An 18,538-nucleotide genomic window follows, 5' to 3' on the forward strand; every position below is an offset into this window, starting at 1 on the left:
ACAGTTAACACATCTTGTCTCACTCCCCTAACCCACATTGCTAACAGGATTGCCTTTGCCATTCCTTACTAATGTATAGGAAGCTGTGGTAAGAGACACTATACAACAGTTGTGTGCTCAAACATCATTCAGTAAGGCAGTGCATTGTATTATTAAACAAGGGACGATTCTATAAGGAACTGGTGGCAACCCTAAATGTGTGTGACAATTAGCCTTATTTAGTGACATGCTCAGTCAGGATAGCAACCAAAGTAAAAAATGTGGACATTCGAAACTATTTCAGATCAAGTCAATGTGTAAGTCAAAGAAATTATCAGTTGCTAAAGTGTAAAGTCAACAATAATTTACCATAAACACTTCTGCTCTCTGTTCATAGGGAATTCATCAATGTATCAATTTGTCAAGTGACATAAACATCCCTGACCATGTTGTACAGTACCTCAGATAGAGAGGCAGGGTCACAGGTAAAGTCGAATACCAACTTAGTGATATATTCATATAGAGATATAGAATTGTGACAGATGTTAGGCTGCTGATGTACAGTGGTTCGTTTATGAGCTTTGAATAGGCACATATCTCACTGTTCATACGGCATGCATCAATGTGTTTGTTTGACATTAGTCGAATTTAACTTAACAAAAAAAAAAGTTAGTAAAAACTAGTAAACATTCTTGAATTCAGTATAGACTAAACTTCTAAAAGTCAATCCCTGAACAGTGCTGTTTTTTCAATGCTGAATGTTTACTTGTTTAGATGTTCTATCATAAAGCTTCAACCTAACCTAAACTTAACCTAACCCTTATGCTTAACTTGATTGGCAAAACAGCGCCACCAGTGGACAGATGTTTTTTGTGTGAATCATAACATTTGAACTAAATATCTTGCAAATGTTCCCAAAATTATTGGGGTACACTTTTAATCATATAATCTTTTTCTTTTTTTTTTTTTTTTGATCTTATTGGTACACAATCATACTGGATTTAAAACGAAGCTGTCTAGATCTGATTGCTTTATTCCAATGGGTTTAACAAAAACACTGCATTAACTGTTTATGAATCACAGCCATTTTATATAGTGCATTTTCACAGGTTCAAAAGTAATTGGACGATTACCTGAAACTGAGTTTCATGGCCAGGTTGTGGCATGGGAATTCTCGACATGTGCTCCAAAAAGTCATTAAGAAGACCATGGAAGACAACTAAGGTAGATGAGTGATTAATTCTATCCTTGGTGAAGAAAACCCTTTTACAACATCTAGTGAAGTCAAGAACGCTCTCAGAGTCAGAGGAATTATTTTAAACGACCAGTAACACAAAAATAAAAACTTTAACAAAAATTATAGACATCTAGGATTACCTCAAGTATGTAAAAGGAAATAAAAGGTTCATGGTCTGATGCAGACCACACCAACAGTCAAACATGGGGGAGGTACTGTTATGGCATGGGCATGCATGGCTGCCAGTGGAACTGGGTCACTTGTGTTTCTTGATGATATGACTTTACATTGTGGAAGTAGCAGAATGAATTGCAATGTTATTACTTTCCCCACATATTCAATCAAATGCTGCAAAACTGATAGGATGGCACTTCACAGTACAGATGGATACACAGTACAGAATGCTAAGAAAAAAAAATCTTAAATATTTGAAGAACTCACCTGATCTCAAGCTAATTGAGAAACTTTTTACTTACTAAAGAAAAAAAAAGAAAGACCCACTGACTAATGTCTGCAGGGATCTTTAGGTGTGTGATTGCTGTCTTTGATAAGATTGGGTGTGTTGAGTGTACTTATCTTGGAAGATAGGCCACTTAGGAGTAAGCCAGTTTAATAGTGTAGTTAGAATTACAGTTATGTGGAGTATAGTTGGATGCAAAAAAAGCACCACAGTCAAATTACATAATTTGTTAATTTCCTAAACAAAAGTTAGGAAATTTAATACAGAAAAATATTAATTTTATAAATTTAACCTAGATTCTGACACCACAAAATAACTACTTTTAATTTCCCAAAGAATCGTTAAAAAAGACACATCTGTCAGTCTGAAAAATCTTTTAAAGATGTGACAAACCTTGTAAATGTTTGGTTCTTTGTAAAGGTTCTTTTCCAATTGAAGTTTTTCTAAACCCTAACAGAACTGGCAGTTGGCATTCTCGCCCAAGCATCTTCAGCTGTCTAATGACGTAACATTAGTGACAGTCTGGCCTCATGTGACTTGAAGGAAGCATATTCTAGCATTCACCCTTCCAGCACTGGTGGTGTCATGTGACAGGGGACGTTCTAGCTATTGAGTAGGAACTGGACATGACAAAAAATCTATTTTTAAAAACAAAAAAAAGTCTTTGCTAATATTAACCTGATCTATAATAACAGCTGCATCTGATAAAATATTTGTCACAAAATATATATATAATAATGAGATTACAACAAAATCAGTCAATGTAGCACCTGACTTACACCCTATGTCCTAACATCAGTTCTCACAGAATCACAGCATTTACCTCTCATTGTATCTCTGTGCAGACACCATACTCCTCATATTTTTCTACTGCAGCGCATTAACCCTCAGGTCACTTTGTACAACAATAAGTCTTGTCACTCAAATTTAGCTGGTGCAAAAAAAAATACAGGTGCAGCAACTAGCTGAGAAGACACATTTGGAGAGGACATCATCAGCAATGTGCAAAGCTGAAAAATTCTACATTAATATGAAATGAATGTGATAATGTGAGTGTGCATACGTACAAGGCACTGTGATTTATCTCAACCAACTATGAACTTAACTGATAAACAGATGTAAAAAAAAAAAAAAAAAAAAAAGATTAGCTTGTCTGTACACATTTGCTATTGCTTTGAGGAACTTCTGTGTGAGCTATGTTATACACTGTTAAAAGTATAAGATTCTTGAGGAACGTTTGGTGTTTTGTTAAGGTGTTTTGAGAAACCCTTTAACAAAGATTAAATAAGTTCCTTGGAAAAGGAAAATATTAAATACATTTTATAGGTTCCTTGAAGGTTCCTCAAAGCACCTTTAAAAGATTACTCCATGGTTTCAAACTGAAGAACCCCCAAAAGTTCTTGAAGGATAGTATATATTTAACAGTGTATATCACTGCAAAATCAATTTATACTGTTCATTTCTTTATATAATTTGAATCGAATAGAAATTATCCAAAATGAGTTTTTTATTATTATTACTAGAGTTACCAGATTTATGCAACAAAAGTATTTGAGCAAAAATGCTAGAAAGCTAATCAGATCTGCTACAAATTGAAACATATCATTTCCATCATCAACAATGAACATTCTGCAATTAACAAAGTAACAACCTACTTTAATAGGCAAGGTTAACTAAAAGAGGGCTGCTGCTAAAGCCTCTAAAAAAAATAAGTAAGTAAGTAGTAACACAATTAATGCAATACAGCTCAATCACAAACTTCCAAGTCTAAATGCTGAATTTAAATATCTGCAGTAAAATAAATATGAAAGTAAAAATATTCAGTGTCAAACATGATATTCACATAGTATTTGCAGTACATATGTCTCTAGGAAGGCTTAGTATTAACACTGCATTACAACTAACCCTGTACTTTAGCCTGGCTAGCTTTCACTGTGAGTTGGTCACATGCTTCACAATGATGCTACATTACAGCCACAAAAAGTGGGACTGAAATAAGTGGGGAATAATTTACTGTGAGTTCTGTGACTTTTACAAATCTGAAAAACAATTCTGAAGGAAATAGGTTTTATTTGGAGCTGTTTAACTACATAATAACATTTTATCCTATGTTAGTTTGTACCGTGCTTATCCCCACTGTTCTTGAAATGGAAATATTAAGTTCATTTAACTAGTGGGATTTTGTTTCTTACTGCATTTAATTCATTTAATTAACATAATTCAAGATGGTCTTTTAGTTGTAGTAGCATACTGTAGAAGCAGCAATAGAGATTATGGTGCATTGAAGCAGTATTATGCGAGAATTGTTATTTCTTGCTCCTTGGGCTCCACCTACGGTCAGCATGTAGAATAAGCATTTTGAGCCAGCAGTAAGGAAAAGCTTTTCACATGCATTTTACTACCTGAGAGATATGTAACCATCACTGAAAGTGAAAGAAGCATGTGGACTTAAAGTAATAATACAGGACATTATGTGAATACGACTCGGGTTATGCAGTGTTAAACTTTTCACCGGACTTACATAGTACAGTTTCCACCATGTCGAGCCTGGAGTAGCAACGATAGCAGTGCTATTTTTATTACCCCACACCAGTAGAGCATCACAATGATTTTGAAGTTGTTATTTAAGCTAAAATTCTACATACTGTTGCTGTTTTTCTAATGACAAAAAACTCTGCTTTGTTTGCTAACATGAAATTGCTTTAAAAGTTTCACAGATACCTTAGAGCATATTGCATTAAATATTCACTCATTTCAAGCACTCATTTCCAACAACTGACTACAGTTTCAGTTCTCACGCTAATTGATTGCTTATATGCAATTAAGAACTGGTACGAATAGGATCTGAGAATGTCTTATGAGTCTACCGTCCTTAAATGGTTTAATGATACAGATTTATGCTAAGCCAATATGTAAGGGTAACGGTTTGTTTATGCTTTGCTGTTGTTGTTGATACACAAAATGTGAATTTAACAGTTCAACAGCAATAAAATGCAAGCGTGACAAACATGCACATATTTTGCTCGAGAATTAGTTATCACGTTCGCAAAGCAGTTCCGATTCATAAAGATGATATGTTTTCATGATTCATATGCCATACGGCGTCTATGCAGACTTTGCCGAGCTTTGTGTAGCCTGCCTCATTATATGTGGAGTGTGGTGAAAGGTGTTCTGTCGGCTCTTTGAGGCAACTAGGAGAGCGAAGGGGGGAAAACTAATTTACACTCGTCTACAGCCTGCAGATTCCTTTCTTCAGCCAAGAGCGCAGGCAAAGGGGTCGGGTGCTGGTGTGATCGAAACTCAGAGACCTTTTGCGCTCAGATAGGACGCTTCCTATACGATTAATTGGTTTTGTTTGTAAATCGGTTCATTACAAGTTAATTGCTGTTAACACTGGGGAAATGAGTGGCTTAAGAGGGCTTGACCCCCACAAGAGAAGGTCTGGTCCGGTGAATGTGTGACCATTTCCTTACTTACATTGTCTGGGGTCAGGAGGGGTTAAGGGAGGATGGCTGGGGGCTTTGTTGGTTTTGTGAGAGCGAGAGGGACTTTGTCATTCAGGGACACAGAGCATCCAAGATCTGAGCCTGTCCACCAAGAGCCTTGATGAAAGAACAAGGAGAGCCAAGGGTGGATCTATTGAGACGAAAGCACACTTCCTTCAAGGGGGGAGCTCCCCTTCCCTCCCTCCTTCTTTCCCTCTATCCCCTGAAAATGGCTTGAGGGCAGTGGCTGTATCTATGGTTCTCCCTTTTCTGTTCCTCCCGTGCTCATTAGCGAGACCATGACGGTAAATCCCACATATCCCTCTTTTACACATAGTATAATAGACCTTTCTCAAATCAGGGCCAAGCACCAAAAACCACCAGTGGACTAGAAGAAAAAAACGTCTACAAAACCATGTATACTGATGACAAATCCATGCTCAGGTGCAGCTCCCGTGACAAATCTATGCTCAGCTCTCTTGACAACTTCATCTGCAGCTCAGCTGGAACCCAGCCATGTAGCTGTTCAAGGTAAGGCAATAGCATTAACATATATTCGGGACACAGAACATATAATCAAGGAGCATAGAAATAATAACAATATGAAGAAATAATAAGCAATGTATAAGCATGTATTATTTTGAGATGATTCATTCAGCCCACAATTTGATTCGATTCACAATACTGGGTCCTTGATTCGATATTCTCGCAATAAATACGTTTTTGTTTAAATATTTTGAACAGAAATTGAAGGACGAAGAAATGATGACTAATCAAGTTCGTGTTCCAGCATGTTGAATATTCTATTAATGAGTAGAGTGGTTCATGACATGACTGGGCTGGAATGGGTTGCTGGGTACATGCAAACTTCAGTGTTGGTAATGGAAATGCTTAAGATATAATAAATTCAATGCCAGTTCACCGGATGCATTGTCACATTCAGTGCATCGTTGATTGTTTGTAAGAATAGGGTACAAAAGATTTATGAATATAAATATTGATTCAAATTATATTTTAAAAGCTGAACTTCCCTACACATTGCCTTCAGAAAGGTAGTTATCAATTATTCCTTGTTTAATGAATGAATTAGTTCAATAATTGCATTGGCTGGAGTCATCAAGATGTAGCTTATCTCAACTACTGTTGAATTTATATTTTTTCTAATGTTGTGTGTTTTTTTCCCCACAGGTTAACTCATTAAAAAGACTATGGCCTGCTGGAGGCCCGAAACTGGTATTACAGACTTCTATTACCAGAGAATTGGCCCACCAGTTTGTACAGAAGTCCATGTAGATACTGAATAATACACTGTTGTGTGTAAGAAACCTTTCTACATTAAGGGGTTATATTAAATAAATTAATATTAAATTTAATATTTCAAAATGTATACACATATTCAAAACAGGCAATAAAAAGCATTGATTAGGCACAGTGCACCAACCTTGCCTTCAACACCACAAATCAGCACTATCTGCACCCCAAGAGGAAGATGCTCTGGCCTCAGGAGAACACAACAGGCTTCTCATTATTAACCTCCTAATAGACAGTCAAAGCCTGGTCTGAATCCCACAGGCCTGTCTTGTAAATACAGTATCTGATTTGAGGAGGCCACCTGTCTTCTTGTCTTCCCCTAGAGAACAGAGCATCAACCCTGCATCAGCAACCGCAAGATGAAGTTCTATACGAGTGTCTATACTACAGACTGGTAATAGTTGAGACTTTGGAAGGCATAGCATGCAAAGATGTAGGTAAGGTTTTGGCAGCTTTCGTAGCATGATTTCCACCTAAGGAAATTTTCAGGCTGCAGTTTTTTTGGGGTGCCACTTAACGAATGCAGATTAGGTTTTGAGGAGGCATAACACGCTCAGAATTTCATATTCTGTATCATCATTTGGTGGTTGCAAGCCATGAATTCCCGCCAAATCTCTCACTTGCACGCATTTAGCATTGTGCAGCCAAAGGCTGTTCACACCCATCATCTGTCCTCCCATTTTGTTTTGAAGAGGAAAATCATTTTGCAGTTTCTCCCTGTGCCGTAGCAGCCCAGAAATCTGGCTCAGAACATAAACATAAAATTCCACTCCGGATTACTGAACACTTTCCAACTGTTTGTGTTGAATGAGTCTTAGTGCAGTTCTGTTTGCAAATAAAACACAGGCTCTTCAAGGTACAGGGAGTGCTGGCGACACTAATCTTTAGCACCTGGCTTGGCACTCCTTGTGGAAACTACTTGACCTGCCTTGGCACTACTCACGGGATCTACTTGATCCCAGGACTGGCACAGGCTTGGTCAATACATACAAATGGTTCCACCATGGCCCCAACAATCCAATGACTGCTCTTTCTGGGAAACAACAAGCCTTGCATAGCAGATTTTATGCAGTAGACACCCATGCTAGCAGATTGCGTGCACCACAGTACAGACAGTTGATGTTTACAGAAATGCATGGTAAACTCAAATACTGTTCATTGTTATTCTACTCTTCAGTACGATGCCAGTTACATAGAGTATTACATATTAAAAATGATAATAAAACTTACTAAAGCCTGTTTAATAAAAAACACGTTGCATGATGTACTTTGCTTGACCATATGTTCATGAAGCATCCAGCAAGTCTCCATTACGTGACCTGTAATGAACACTATGCAGGCAACTATACCTCTCACACCATTCTGGAAGCCAACGTTCTTCTCATGTCAAGCAAGGCTTTCTCCCCTGATATTGTTTCCTTATATGTGGGTGGCATTCCTGCAAGTCCTACCTAGACGGATTTAAAAGCCTGCCTGAGAGTGAGAGGACCCTAGGAGCAAACCCCCCGTTATTGAATGAAAATAAACACTCCTGGAAGGTGCAGGACGGCCCCTCGTTCACAGTATTTATTAATTTGTTTAGGGCAGAGGAGAGAGAGAAGAGGAGTGGGCTCTTAGGGGAAAAAGTAGCTTAAGGGAAAGTAATCTAAGAGGCTAATGATCTTTGGCTTTACAAATGGGTGGGAGAGAACATGGGCTGAAACCTGATACACGCCGAATCACCCTCGAAGGTACAACAGGCTTTGTCCCACAGGAAAAAGACAAGATGGCAGTGGACGGGGGGCCATTTCTCCTACGTGGCCACAGGCACTGCTGGTGAAGCAGATTCATCAAGATACCTTTGGATTTGACAGCTTTGAGCCTGCATCTACTGGAAGAGACCACCTGTCCATGTGATTGTCTGTTTTTCGTGGAAACTGTGTCTGAAGAAGTTGCCAATTGAAGGAGAATTCCACAGATTAAGCTACTTTTCTGCATTATTAAACTGTTGAGATGCAAACATGCTCATTCAGCTTTATGGTGGTGATAGGAACCAGGCATGGAACAGGGCAAATACTTCAGTGCAAATACAACCTTTTAAATAGTATCCAAAACCACCAGAGGATCCACACATGCCTTCTGAGATTTACGTGTAATGTTGATGATGGTAAAAGGTGAGGAAGCTTTCAAAGGCATTAAAGTCTTCACATGTCTGGTTTCATTTACTACACTGTGAACCGTTCTGACACTGTAAGTTCCTCTAGAGCACAGCATTACACCCCGACCCACTCTGAATGACTTTGTTTACATCATAACCTTTTAATTATACAGAAATGAGCAACATTGGTGGAATTCCCCCTTAACAAACACAATAGGAATTCATGACTCACAAAGCAGCTGCGGCAGGAAAACGACTGCTGAAATGTTGAAAGAAGGCTATGCTCACGATCTGGCTGAGCATTGCTGTTGATGAGTCAACACACAGTGTCCTCTCAAAAATATGGTGGACCCTTACTTTTGACAATGCCATCTTTGACCGTGTCTGTGCTGCGTGCAGGCTCCAGCACGTAGATGGAGGAAGCAAAAAAAAAAATCAATTTCTCCTCGCAAAGACAAGTTATACTAAACATGGACTTAGCTGGCTTTAAACATTTTTTCGTCGCGCAGACGGCTAGTTTGGAAGGTGCGTGTTTTAAAAACATTGCCAGTTTCTTTCCCAACTGGAGGGAAATTGTGGTTTAACACATCAGGGAGCTGTCACGGGGTAAATGCTATGTGCATATTCTAATGTGCATATTTCTCGCTCACATTCTTCCAGTAGTATTCACCGGCTGTCAGTCAGCAGGGCTTTTTACTGACGAGATGCTGAGCCGTGGATTCAGTCACCATGGTAACTTTGCAAGGTCTGTGTCACTGCAAAATCCATTTAAGGATCAAATTAATCGAGATAGAGAGAGGGGGAAAAAAGGTCTGTGCTGTTTGATTGCCGCTCTGCACCTTGACAAAGGCCGCGCCACTGCAGTGCTGTCAGTTTCTGAAGAGAACAGTGTGTGTGGAAGCACTAAGGGAGAGCACTGACGGAGGGCCGCTACTTCATCCTTCAACTAGGGCTAAATTAAAGGAATAGTTCACCCAAAAGTGCTAACATAGCTAGCAAGGAATGAAAGCAAGCAGCAGACTGTTAATATGGACTGGTTTGCTTGACTGCCTTTCAGTAAGAGAACTGTTAACACTGTAAAAAAAACTGTAAAAAAGAAAAAGAGACCTAAACACATTTAGAGATTGCTCTAAACTTTACGATTTACTGCAGGGTAATTTCTGAACATTTAGGGGCGATAGGAAAAATGAATTAAAAAATGAATAAAAAGGTAAAAAAAAAAAAAATATATATATATATATATATATAAATAACAATACGGAAATAGTATAGTTAAAAACCTAACTGCCACTATAAATAAAAATAAAAAATGGAATTATAAGAATTCATATTTATTTATAACAAACTACAAACTAACAATACATGAAATTATAGTGTGCGTTTGAAAAGCAATTCTACAGATTTTTAAAAATTAAATTAGAGTGGTTTTGGTGTGAATTGTAGAGAAACCTGCAGTCAGAATTGTTCACAGTGGTGGTGAATGGAACCAGCTGTCTGAAGAGGCGTATAAAAGCTACCTGATGGAAGGTTATTACATGACATGGTTATAAAAACACTGCCTGATGCCTGAGGCATTGTTTTATGACAGATAGCTTAACGTCCTTTTAGGGCGAAGAGGTATGTGAAGATTCAACATTGAATTTTACATTTAGAAACAGAAGGCATGTACGAATAAAGACATTCACAGTTTCACTGGTTGTTTTGGACAATACATGAAATGGTTATATTTGCGTTGCAGACACCACAGCCATAGTTCCTATCGCCACTTCTGTGAAGGAAATCAGTCAGCAAGTTTCCTGACCATGCAACATTTCACATCGTACTCTAAATTGCTTTCTTTATATTACAAATTAAAATGTTTTTTTTAATAAACCATCATGCAACAACATTATTTTTGCCAATATTATCAGTGACAGAATACTACTACTACTACTACTACTAATAATAATAATAATAATACATTTACATATACTACCTCTCATACCCAATGACACTTAGCAATCAAGTGGTCATATACAGTACATTGTAGAAACACACCAAAATAGGAAAAGCTAAATACAGATAAATACAGATAAAGGAAAAAAAAAACATGTGACACCACAAGTCAGAAAATTAGGGAGCTATTGGAGAGCTGGGGCGATGGTAGTTGATTTTTTGCAGTAAATTAGAACACAAGCAGTGGAATTTCAAACACATTGAAAATGTTTTTTTTTTTCCTGGAATGTTAATAAAGATAGAATTTAAATAATCTACAGAAATTGTAATTAGGTAATGCATTAATAAGTTTTCCAGCATCTTTCATGCTTAGTAAAGGGCACAGATGTGTGATATTACCGAGGTGAAAAAAAAGTTTTTTTTTAACCAGCACTTGGCTGTGAGCTACACAAAAAGCTTTAACAGAAACTTTATCCAGGTAACTTTAACCCGGGACCAATTTAGATCAATGTGAAGTAGTTTTGATGTTTTTTAGTAAATAAGAATTCATCCACTGCTCAATGTCACAGAGGCATAATGAGGTGTGAGGGTTTTTACATATATCTGGGTGTCATCTGCATAGGATTAAAAATTGAGACCATGACAATGGATGATTTGCCCAAGAGGCAGCATATAAATAACAAAAATGAGAGGTCTAAGCACTGATCCCTAGGGGACATCTTGCAAAAGAGTATCAAAATTAGATGCATACCACAACAGAGAGACTTAACGCCAGTTGCAAAGAGACCAATTAGAAGTATATTGTAGTTTGTTGTTTCAAAGGCAGTGGAATACTTTGGGCACTAGGTTCTCTGTCTTCCAGGACATTGTTGCTGACCCTTAGTCAATTTTGTCAAATGTCCATAGGAATTATTCAACACCCATTGAAAATTAGGTTTATTAGCAGAAATTTCAACTGTTTGCACCCTTTTGCTGTCATGACCTCCTGCAAACATGATGCACAGCCAGACACCAGCTTCTAGCAGCGTTCATGAGGAATCTTAGCCCATTCCTCATTGGCAATGGCCTCCAGTTCATTAATGTTCTTGGGTTTGTGTGCTGCAAAGGCCTTCTTCAAATCCCACCAGAGATTTTCCATGGGGTTCAAGTCAGATGACTGTGACAGCCACTCCAGAATTTTTCAAGACTTTGTCAAATTTTGCTTAATTTTGAGTCCATCATGATAACTTACCTGTTTAACTAGAATCTGTGTAAATAGCACAACAATGACTTTTATTGTAATGAGCCTATTTAAGTCAGGCCATGCTGACCCCAAAAATGAACGTCCACGGTCGTCTTACGTCAGTCTTTGCCCACTGGGCTCAATTTAGGCTCCTTCCCAAGCTGTGTCTCATTTTAGTTTCACTGCAGGAACCTCTCTTTCAGGGCTGCTGCAGAGCCACCATCCACAGCCCTTTTGTCATCTGCATGCCTGGACAGGTATGGACCACCACAAGCACTGGTGTCGAGTGTACTACTTGCTGAGCCTTTCTTAGCAAAGGATTTTGCCATTCTTTCCAAGAAGTTAGAAGCCTCACCTGCGACAGTGCACGACCCCGCTACAGGCATCCTCGAGCCATGTCTTCTCATGGGACATATTGTTCTCCCCAACCAGCGATCTGATCAATCGCTCCCAAACACCCCCTCCCCACCCACCACCGCACCCACTGACAGCCTCACAGGTTTCCGTAGTAACCAGTGACCCTAGTAATGATTCTTATCACTGGTTGCCATGGACACAGGTAGCCCCCACCGCCAACTGCTGTCCATAGCACAGATTAGAGGTAACCTCTAGCGACCTCTGCTTCTACCTTGACACCATTTATGCACCCTCACACATGTCAAGAATGGGGAGGGCCTTCATAAACAGTTAAAACCATCTTTCTAAAACTTCCACTTACAAGAGTACACTGATGTACTCTTACACATACATACAGTATCTACAGTTGCTATTTTTATTTAGCCATCAGGAACACAAATGCTAGCATTTGTAGGGGTTATAATTCAGCTCTAACTGACAAGAAATATGTCCAAGTGCAAAGGAAGCCAAATTAAGACATTTACAAAGCATGCAATATTAGGAACAGGCCAGATCTAGTTAGTGCACCAGTGCTATGCTGTTGTTATCCAAAAAATCGTGCTGGAACCTGCTACTCCCAAATGAGTTCCGTGTTTTGATATTTTCTTGAGATCCTTACACATACAAGCAATTACAAACCAGACAAACAAAGTGCAATCCAAACATACAACTGTATTCACACAGTCCCTGAAAGAGTGTATGTGTGTGTGTGTGTGTGTGTTTGTGCGAGTGTGTGTGTGTATGTGTGTACTCAGGCCAATTACCACCACAAAAGACGAGCTCTGCTTGCATCAACAAACACACAACCCCTTTCTTCCCCTCCTCAAGCCGGTTTCAGCAACCCTGCTCCTCTTAGCAGTCTGTGTCTCAGACAAGCCACGCAAGGGCATCCCCAGCCGTCTAAAATGTCCGCCCAGCGGCGGAATGACATGGGTGGGTGTCTGTAGAATGGGCATCCTGCAAGTCGGGAGCTCTAGCTGTGGGCTTTATTGTGACTTTTGAAGACAGCTTTTCTTTGATGTTTATAAGGAAAGGTGAGACAAGCATTAGGTAGCTAGCCTGAGGCCTGACATTAAATCTTTACATGGAGCAAAAACTCCACCAAGAACAATAGCCCCTTACATTCATTATTAGAAGCCATCAGTCACTTGTTTACATTGTCTCTCTGCAGGTTTGTTGGGCCTCTTTGTCAGAGAGAAGGAAACAAAGACAGTAACAAGGACTGAGATCAAGTTCTCTGTGTATGTGTGTGTGTGTGTGAGTGTGTGTTCACATGCTCGTAGGCCCAGTGCAGATTACAACACGCCTTCAAACACATAGAAACGTCAACTTCTCTTCAAATTTACGCCTCGCCCCCACCTTGTGGCCCAGCGTAGGGGTTAGTCCATACAAAACATGACGAGGAGACCTGAAAACGTGTCAAGTCAAGGTCTTAAATGACACCTGAGAGGATATAATTACGCAAAAGGTGCTAATAGCATTTATGCAGTCTTGTGGAGAGAACACCATTGACGAGCAAATAATGGGTGGTGTTCCCTTGCTTAGAGCAGCATTGTTGGTGTGGAGGTGATCGGGATAAAAGAGAGAAGGACTAACAGGTGCGTCGAGTGTGTTCTGTGACCGCGGTCCTTCATCTCCTAAAGCAGGATTTTTTTTCTCATCCTCACCTTTGCGTGGAACAAAGGAGGTTCTCTGTTTCCCTCCCTGTTTGTTTTTCCTGATAATGTGCTCGGCTGGCTCCAGTCAAAGAGTGTTTTCATTAGAGAGTATGGAGGCAAATCTCCCTATTAAAGCGATGACAACAGTTTACACCCCATTGTCACTGGACTTGGTGAACGAGTCCAAAGTTTATTTGTAGTGGCAAATGGAGGGTCGATTCCCAGGACGGACTGGGGAGGCCTCCCAGTGAAAGAGGTCTGAGATAGCCAAATATTATGACTGACTGCTTCTTAAATCCCCAAACTCATTCTAAACAGATGGATATCGTGGATGCAGTGTATGTTTGAGCTGCTTCTTCCCCACTCACAGCAGCCTGACACAAATTGTGCATTGTCGCTAAACATGTCTTTGAAACAATTACAAAAAAGCAGCACAAGACTGAGTCATTTGTGTCGCTTTGTCATACTCATATTTAAACATGGCCAAAACAAAGGCGCCCATTCATTAGGGACCTTGTGGTCTCTTTTGTAACAGCTTTCGGAGCCTTCAGCCTGAGGAGCTAATTATTTGCACTGGAGACAGACATCTCGCGCAGACGTTGTCTTGCTTTCCCATTCTATTTTGGCTAGGTGCATAATTCAGTCTATTGTTAACTAGCTTAAGTTAAGGCTATACACAGAGGACTGACAAATCATTCTCAGAACAGATACCACACATAATCCACTATTGGATGCCATACTGAAGGCCATTGTAACCAAGTTATTCAATGTTGTGTTAAAACCGGACAAAGTCAATCAAACTCTGTAGAACCTGGCTGTCCAACCTTCAAGGGTTCTATGGAGTCATGTAACTCCCAATGCAACTCAGGTGGTCAACATTGGATGGGCCTTGAGGGGGGTGAGATGGCTAAGGGCAATACATCTGGCTGTGTAACTCCTAAACCATAAGGCCCAGAGCAGCAATTCTCTTAGTGGTTGATTCTACTGAAACTAAACCTAACTTTGGCAGAGTTTGGCAGTTTCACTGTTTGCTAATGTGCATAATATACTAAACTTACTTATGACAAATTGACATAATATGTCATATCTAATTTTAACAAACCTTTAATGCCGTGTACATCAATATCCATAGAGGTCAGTATAAATGCTATGAACTGTTTCTTAGCGACCACATATCCGATCAAGCTGAAATTCTGCATGCTGCTACTTTAAGCTAAACTATAAGAGACAGTATAAAGATAACTTAATATTACAGTAATTGTGGTTGGCATTAGATAATCAAATATCAATAGACAATGCAATATACAGTAAATTGGCCACTTGAGGAGTGCTGCTACTTCTTCCAAAAAGAAAAACAAGCATTTCTCATTCTCATATTTTCATTACTCATATGTTTCTCATGTGTGAAATTACATGGATCTAAAAGATGCATTGTGTTACTTATTGCCCAATTGTGTTTAAAAAAGCACTTTACAAACAAGTCCTAGGTTTTCATCTAATCATGTTGAAATTGATCTTAAAATAATCTGTAGACCCTGAAAGTAAATAATTTTTTTTAAAATGTTGTTGATCTTTTGTCAATTACTGGATTTCTGTAAAGCTGCTTTGTAAAAACATTAGCAACAAAAATGGCAATACAAATAAATTTGATCTGATTAAATAAATATAGAAAAAACAGTAAACAGGTTTACTCAATCCAATTGACAAACGCTTTTTTGGCCTGTTTTGTTACCAAATTTAACATACCTGTTCATCATAAAATCTTGACAAAGCAGACCAAATTTGATTTGAATCATGGGACTTTAAACTGGGACTAAATTATCCACAGCAACTTGTTTAATAGGAATTATTAAACAAATGTTGACATTTCAAATCAGTATGGCTGCCGTCTGCCAATCAACCATTTGGTAGATCTCTGACAGCTCAACACAAATTTAATTAAAGCTTTTTTCTCTCAGAAATAGCAGTATTTGTCATATATTTTCACTTCTTTGCTTTTAGTCTGCTTCATATTACATTGGTTAAAAAGGTCAGCATGTGTACATGTTTACATATATTATCTCTGAAAAACCCAAGATGAAAAATAAAGACAAAGAAACGTTCTGATACACTTCTGATACCCAGATCATTTCAATGGCAAAAAGGCCAGACAGATTTTATTTTTTTTGCTCAGCTGACTAAAACCCATTCATGCATTTTCTAACTGGGGCCAAACTGGGCATAATTGTTTCAAGTAATGCTCGGACGAAGCATACGTGTGCTCTGAGGATTTGTATGTTTGAAAGAGTGTGTTTTTGTATGTAGTGTTTGTATGTAGTGTCTAATATCATGCCTGTGTATGTACACCAAGCCCAATACATCAACATCAAAAGGTTAATCTCTGTAAAACATCTAAAAATATCTCAAAACATGTTCATATTGTTTTCAGCTACGTGTCTTCTGAAAGTCCCCATACAGGAGGCCTCAATGTTCTGACAGTGCTTAGACCCCATGTATTGCCTTTTCCAGCTATATTATTCCTTTTCAAACATTATTTTTGTAAGAAAATATAGTGTAATGTTATAAAACACATATTACATTTTCAATTTTTAGAAATGCCTACGTTCCGTACTTGTTCACTGTTTGTCTTTTTAACAAACAATGAACCTAATACCCTTAAGACAAAATATTTGGACACTCCTTCTCTAAAACTTTATTGCAAATGCCCTAAAGAATTTGCACTGCAAATTGTGATGGAAGTTAGACTTCATTACAAACATAGTGGATGTGAAAACTAATACAATTAATGTGCCTGACAAATGAAAAAGTTGCAGAGCCCTTCAGTGACACAAAACTGACAAGAATCTTAAGTCTGACACATGCAGCATTAGCAGATTCACCTACAGAGGCAGTGACAGGCAAAGACAGATCTGTCATGTCAACACCACTAGCTACTTTACCACGGAGGGTGTGGTCCTCATATGTGATATAATTTTGCGTGAAGGCATGCAAAAGTGCAGCATGAACACATTTTGGTGATATTGGTTGGGTCGAATTGTTGGTTAATTTTTAGTCATAGGCTGGTGTTTTTTTGGCTTTCCGTAGCCTCTTTTACTGGATTAAATCTGCCTGCCAAAGGAGTTATGGCACATGCATGTTCACTCTTCACAAAATAAAGTATATCAGGATGTTGAGCGTGCTTTCTGTGTGCTACCATGTTGTTATTGCTGTATAAAAAAGAAACATAAAATCTAAAATATGTAGACTTTCGTTCTTGTTGGATACGTTGTGTTTTGTTTTGTTTTTTTTGTGCAAGGTAAATCAGAGCGCAGTTTGGGGTCTTAAAAAATAAACTACTACAGTAATTTCTAATCATCACAAACGAAGTATTCATATGCCATAATTAATATTGTCTGTCTTGTCTGCATTAATTCTCATCAATTCAACAAGGACATCAAATAAAACAAATGTAATACTACAGTATCTTCTGCTTAAAGAAACACTTGATTAAATGAAATGCTGATAACAGCAAACAAAAGCTAGTAGAAGCTGGATATAATAGTGGAAATGAAGTTGTACTGACTCATTTCCATGGTTGTCTTTTACTTATTATATTCTATTAAAAACCAGATAGTGCTAGATAGCTCTAGAGCTGGACATGCCGAAGTAATCCATCATGTGTCAGCAAGGTCGTTCCTCTCTGGAAGGTGCAGGTATGGAATGTGGGAGAGGGTGATCTCCTGTTCCCTCTTATCTCTCTGTTAGCATGTCTTCATTTTCAGAGTGCTACATGATGACCCAAACTTCGCCCCAAAGTTTGCACACATTCCACAGGGCTTTTTTTCAGGAGGACCTGGACACCGCCGCTGTACGCAACGGGTGAGATGGCTGGTCAAATGTCAAGCCCGCCGATAGGGTGTTTTGTAAATAATGTGCAATAATGACTTTAAATACTCTCAGACAACAGTTTTACAACGAGGGTACTTTTTCCACGAAACAAGAGGCTTTCTGGAGGTGCCTGGAGGCTAGGCTTGTCATGGAGGAGTAATAGGTCTCTTAGTTCAGCCTTGGCACTTGACAATGTTGCTGCTGCATTGAATTACAAACAGCCCATGGACAAGCCCTTCTCTTCTTCTGGGATATTTAATCTGGTGATAAATTGTTTTGGAATTCAAGGCCTCATTGAACAGGCTGTGTTTTGTTTTGTTTTATTTTTTTCTCAGACAGGTTTCTGTCGTGGTCTGCTCAGGTAGAGGAAGAAGTTATGGCAGCCAGTGTATCTGTCAGGCTAAACCCACTTAACGGAGAGAGAGCTTGTAGGGACTAAGTGGAATTAGGCTGGACTAGGCCCTGACATTGCACTGACACCACCCCGAGACATGAGGGGAGAAGATAAAGATGCGGTGGCTGTTACGATGATATCTGCAATACTTCCTGCAGCCATTAGCCATTAGAGAAAGGAACACAGAAATGTGAAGCAGCAGCCATGCTGAACAATGCATTTGTGGCGAAAAGACTAAAAGTGAAGAGGATTCTGGCAAGGTTCAGAGCATGGTCAGCTGGCTCTGCTTGTATTGTCACCAGATAAACCGAGGGAGCAGGGGAAGACCCTTCCTAGTCGCAGATTCTCTGACCAGATGGAGGGAAGGAGTGAGAGAGGGATGGAGAGAAAGAGAAAGAGAGCACAGTAGAGCCAGGCTACAGAAAAGGTCCATGTGGCTGAGGCACGACAGGGCAGA

General features: G+C 39.0%; 1 protein-coding gene across 1 annotated transcript in view; it reads left to right on the forward strand.

Annotated features, from left to right (window-relative positions):
• The window catches only part of scfd1 (sec1 family domain containing 1), a 292,319-nt gene that overhangs the window by 24,723 nt on the left and 249,058 nt on the right, over positions 1-18,538 (forward strand). The window lies entirely within an intron of this gene.

Source organism: Salminus brasiliensis, chromosome 10, assembly GCF_030463535.1.
Source record: "Salminus brasiliensis chromosome 10, fSalBra1.hap2, whole genome shotgun sequence".
NCBI classification, from domain to species: Eukaryota; Metazoa; Chordata; class Actinopteri; order Characiformes; family Bryconidae; genus Salminus; species Salminus brasiliensis.